This window comes from Lathyrus oleraceus, chromosome 3, assembly GCF_024323335.1.
Source record: "Lathyrus oleraceus cultivar Zhongwan6 chromosome 3, CAAS_Psat_ZW6_1.0, whole genome shotgun sequence".
Taxonomy (NCBI): Eukaryota; Viridiplantae; Streptophyta; class Magnoliopsida; order Fabales; family Fabaceae; genus Lathyrus; species Lathyrus oleraceus.
In genome coordinates this window covers 337,886,752-337,892,250 of record NC_066581.1, presented here as the reverse complement: position 1 = coordinate 337,892,250, position 5,499 = coordinate 337,886,752, and positions in this window count along the sequence as shown.

Sequence of the window (5,499 nt, the reverse complement as noted above, 5' to 3'; positions counted from 1 at the left end):
GAATCTAGTCTTTGCACTAGTGTTTTGTACATAAACTAACCTTGTTTTGTGTTTCAGGTTTGGACATTTAGCATCGAGGGTTGATTTGTTCTCACTTTGTGAGATGCAAATGATTTGAGTTCTAACTTGTGTTTGTTTTGTAGGATGTTAAGTGATGTGCTTGAGCTCATGAGTTCATTTGAGTGCTTGAGCATTGTTCATTGGATTGTGTAACTGTGGAAAGGATTCACTGTTTGTCTGTTAGTTTTATAACTGAAATATTAAATGTTTAGTCTTTGTACAGGTACCTTAGTTGCTTGCTTATTTTAGCTCTTGCTTGAGCTTTGGATTGTGGTTGATACACCACTCAGGTAGTTAGCCTCTTACTTCATGTAGTCTGAAGTCCTGTCACCTTTTTGGCAGGCATTTTGCTGGCAAGTTCTCCTTCAGAGGCTCTGTTTGTGTTTGTTTACAATTGTGCCAAAGACCTCCAAGATGAGGTATGTGTTACTTGATAAGACCTCCAAGAGTTGAGGCAATTGACGGATAGAAGGGATTAGTAGTCAATCCCCCGTTATTCAGTGAGTCGTTCTTTATGCTCGCACTACGTGCTGATGCTTCTGAACAAGTACCCAAGATCTTTGTCCAGTGTCTGTCAAGTGGAATAGGATCTCACTTTCTGGATCCCCACGCTTTCTTTGTCATGAGCTCACCCAGGCCAGGGTTAAGAGCATGAGGTCTCATCCTCATTACCATTTTGATCAGCTTCACCCTAACTCTCAATGTTAGTGGTTAAGAGCTACAGATTACCCATTTCAGTTTGGCTTGTTTGTCGAGGTTGACATGACCCCTCTTGACTAAAGCCCACCCCTTGTTTTGAGCCTTTTGTATGTATATAGTGTGTGATGTTTGTTTGCTTGTGAACTTTTGATGTGTGTGCTCTTGAACTAGGAATTTCCTTTTTGAGCTTAATTGACAGATCATTACCATGTTCATCTAAGTGGAAGATACCAGATACTTTGAGGATCTCTTATGAGACTTATGTGATTGCTTATGCTTTGTGCTTGTTTATTCCAAAGGATGGGAGCCACTTGGATCATCTATATGATCTCAAGGGAGGAACTCCTAGTGTGGTTTCATTCCTTATCCCTCACCTTGTTGTTTTCTTCATCTCTCCACCCTAACCCAAACCAAAATCTTTTTGTGCAAACATTTGACTTGTTTTCAACATTAGAAACCTAAGCCTTATGCTTTTGATTTTCAAACTTTCTTTTCATAATACTCATTTTGAATTGAATCTTTAAGTCAACTTTGACCATTTTGTATATACTTCTAATTGGTAAATATAACCCATTCAAATGTTTCTTTTATGGTTCCAATATCCACTTCTTAATCAAATTTTCCATAACCTTTAGCTATTAGGTTTGAGTTATCTTTGTGGTAGATATAATACTCACCTTTGTCCTTAGTGATGGACAATGAGCCTTCCATGCTTATTATAGGGTTAACCCCTAACTAGCATGTTGAAGCTATCCTCACATGGTGGACTTGTGGTTTTTCAGGTTGAGTTTTCTCCCTTTGATAACAAAAGACCTTAAGGCTTTTGGACCAATCAATCCACCAATTTGTTTTGAGATTTTTTACCCGAACTACGAGGTTTTGATCCTAATCTTTTTATAAGAGGGTACGTAGGCAATGGGTTTATCCATCCAAACACAAAATGTAAATAAACTTGTATATTCTTTTCTCATCTCTTCAATCATGTTTGCACAAATAAATTTTCACAAAAACAATAACCTTTGCAACAAGTGTGAAAAGGGCTCCCTAGGAGTACCTAGGATGTTTTGGGTGCCTAACACCTTCCCATTGCATAACCAACCCCCTTACCCAGATCTTTGTCTCTTTTACTAGTTTTGTTTGTAAAACTTTTAGGTTTTTGTTCGCTTTCTAACCATTCCTTTGGATAAATAGAAGTGCGGTGGCGACTCGACTTTGTATGATTTACCTTGGAGTTAGTCAATATCTCCAATGGTAACGAATACACCGCTACAGAAAAGTGGCGACTCTGCTGGGGATAAAATCTTCCTGGTGGGTTTTGCCAACTTTTCATGCTTGTTGTATTATATTGTTTGTGACATATTTTTGTGCAATTTGGGATTAGTGTATTGTTTGTAATGATTAAATTGCTTGATATATCAATTGCTTGTGTGCTTGGTGATCTTTATGAGATGAGTTCTATACCCGGACTCGAGTGCACTTAGGATAGGAGAATGGCATAGTCTCGTCGACTTATATGGAGTTATTCCTTAGCAAGTTGACTTGCGAGTCCATTCACTTGGTGGAGGTCATGTTGGGATCAATAATGTCACACAAGTAAGTTGTGGTTAGACATTACTCTTTCTAATATAGACCTTAGAAGCCAAGGACCTTAGTTTACCAAACCCATCTTGGCCTATTTTTAGGATGTAGTGCGAAAGTCGTTCAAATGTAAGATTTGATGCGATTGTTACGCGATACTACACTCATAAGAGTCTCTCTTGAGAATATTTTTGGAATACGAGTAGTCGTTTCTCCAATAATATTCGACAGATGGGATGATGACTATGGGAACCTCTGGTAGAACATGTCTGGCAGGTTTAATTCCTAGTACACTCCCTTTGGGTGGTTCTTAACCGAGACTCCATGCTCGTGACTTGCAACAAACCCTTGATTCATGGCTGATCCCTTCATGTATCCTTAATATCAATGGAACTTGGGTGTTGATAAGGTGTAAACCATAATCCACCAAAATGGATGATTGATATTAAGGATAATATGATCCATCCCATGACCTTTGTTTGGTGTGCTTTGCTTGATCCTTGAATGTGATTGTTGCATCCATGCATTCATGCACTCATTTGCATCCATATCATCAATAATAAAGGAAATTTTCAAGGAACTTAAGGGGTTTATTTGCAAAATTTTCAGACATGGAAAGACAAAGAAGGAATACAAAGAAGTACAGCTTCAGACAGCCTGATCTGAAAGAGTTAAGGAATCTGACATCCTATGTACTAGATCCCTTGGGTTTCAAGGCTCGTTTTGGGAAGCTTCTTCCTCTTCTGACTACTCGGGTGGATGAAGGGTTGATGAGTGTATTGGTGCAGTTTTATGATCCCTTGTACCGTTGCTTCTCATTTCCGGACTTTCAGCTGTTGCCTACCTTTGAGGAGTATGCCTATCTTGTGGGTATACCTATTCTGGATCAGTTGCCGTTCAGTGGCTTGGAGAGTATTCCTACTTCTCAAGAGATAGCTGACCTGTTGCACATAGATGAATCTCTGATTAGTGCTCATATGACTACCAAAGGTGGAATTCAAGGTCTCCCTTATGAGTTCCTCATTGCTCAAGCTACTGTTTATGGGAAGGCCATGAGTGAGGATGCCTTTGAAGCCATATTTGTACTTCTCATCTATGGATTGGTATTGTTCCCCAACATCGACAAGTTTGTGGATGTGAATGCTATTAGGATCTTCTCCGCTCTTAATCTCGTTCCGACTCTGTTGGGTGATACCTATTTCTCTTTGCATATGAGGAATGCAAAGGGTGGTGGCGCTATTGTGTGATGTTTGCCTCTGTTGTATAAGTGGTTTATTTCTCACTTACCTCAGACGCTTGCCTTCAAGGAGAACAAGGGATGTCTACGGTGGTCCACGAGACTTATGTCTCTCACTAATGATGATATCTCTTGGTATAACCGTGTATATGATGGTGTGCAGATTATTGACTCTTCTGGTGAATTCTCCAATGTGCCTCTTCTTGGTACATGTGGTGGGATTAACTACAACCCTGTTTTAGCACGTCGTCAGCTTGGGTTTCCCCTAAAGGATAAACCTAATAACATTCTGTTAGAAGGTGTGTTCTTTCAGGAGGGTAAAGATCCCCAAGGCTTGAAGGGCAGAATGGTTCACGCTTGGCGCAAGATCCATAAGAAAGGAAGGAAGGAGTTGGGTCCTAAGAATTGCATTGCTATGGAACCTTACACTGCTTGGGTAAGGAAGAGAGCATCTGAGTATCTCATGCCTTACGATTATCCGAGACCTACACCTTTGGTTGTGGCTGGGCCTTTAACCCTCCCTAACCAAGGAGTAGAGGAGTTGAGAGACGAAGACCTATCACGTGCCTGGATCCGTGAAAGGGAAGAGTTGCTTCAGCAGATTAAGGAGAAAGATGCTATGATAGAGTTCCTCAAGCATCAGGTCATTGATGATCCTGATGATGCATGGACTTCTCTACTTTCTCAGTCTTCCATGTTTTGGAAGAGGAGGTATGACAGACTCGCCAAAGAGAAGGCAGATATGGAAGTAGCCTACGAGAGGGAGGTGAAGAGGCTTCGTGCAGCTTATCTTCCTGTGTCCCGAGCATTAGATGATTGTTTCTAGGGATCCATAGGATGATTATTTTCCTTTTCTCTTGTAAATGATTGACAATGCTGTACTTCTTTTCCCTGATGTTATTTGATGAGATATTTCCATATGCGATAAAATGCTTAATATTTCCAAAATTTGCAAATAAAACCCTAGAGTTCCTTTGAAATAAAAACAAATCATATGCACAAGCATTGCATGCATCATATGCATAAGCAGGTGTTGTTCCCAGCTTCTGGTCCTGTGGTCTAACTTTGTGCTCTTCATTTATTTTGAAGACAAGCTGACTCACCGGTACTACACTAGAGCCAACTCTGCAAGACTGATGGATCATCTATAGTAAGAGAACTGTGAGCTTAAGGAGGAAGTCGCCAGACTGAGTGCTTTGATGGAATCGTTCCTAGCTGCCCAGAGCCAGTCTTCTCCAACGCCTTCAACTCCTCCCCAGAGGACAATCATCTCTGAGATTGTTTCCTCAACTGTGCCTGCTGCCAGTGCACATTTTGCTACAGCCATGCCAACCGGGTTTCCGTGGAGGATGCCTCCCAACTTTATGCCTGAGGGTCCTGCTCCTACTTTTGCTTCTATGCCGGCATCTAGATCGGTCCTTGTTGTTCCTCCTCCTGTCGTGCATACCGTGCCTAGGGTAGACGACACCATCTATCATTCTGAGCCGTCTGAGGGCCCAGATGTTCATGAGAAGATGGATGCTATGAATGACCAATTTCTTGAGCTTCGCAAGGAATTGAAAACTCTTAGAGGAAAGGATCTCTTCGGTAAGTCTGCTGCCGAATTATGCTTGGTTCCCAATGTGAAGATTCCTGTGAAATTCAAGGTCCCTGACTTTGAAAAATACAAGGGGAACACTTGCCCTCTCAGCCACCTGGTCATGTATGCCAGGAAGATGTCAACTCAGACTGATAATGACCAGTTGCTCATCCACTACTTTCAGGACAGTCTGTCCGGTGCAGCTCTGAGATGGTATATGGGTTTGGACAGTGCGAACATCCGATCTTTCAATGACCTTGGCGAGGCCTTCGTCAAGCAATACAAATATAATGTGGATATGGCTCCCGATAGGGATCAATTGAGGGCCATGTCCTAGAAGGATAAG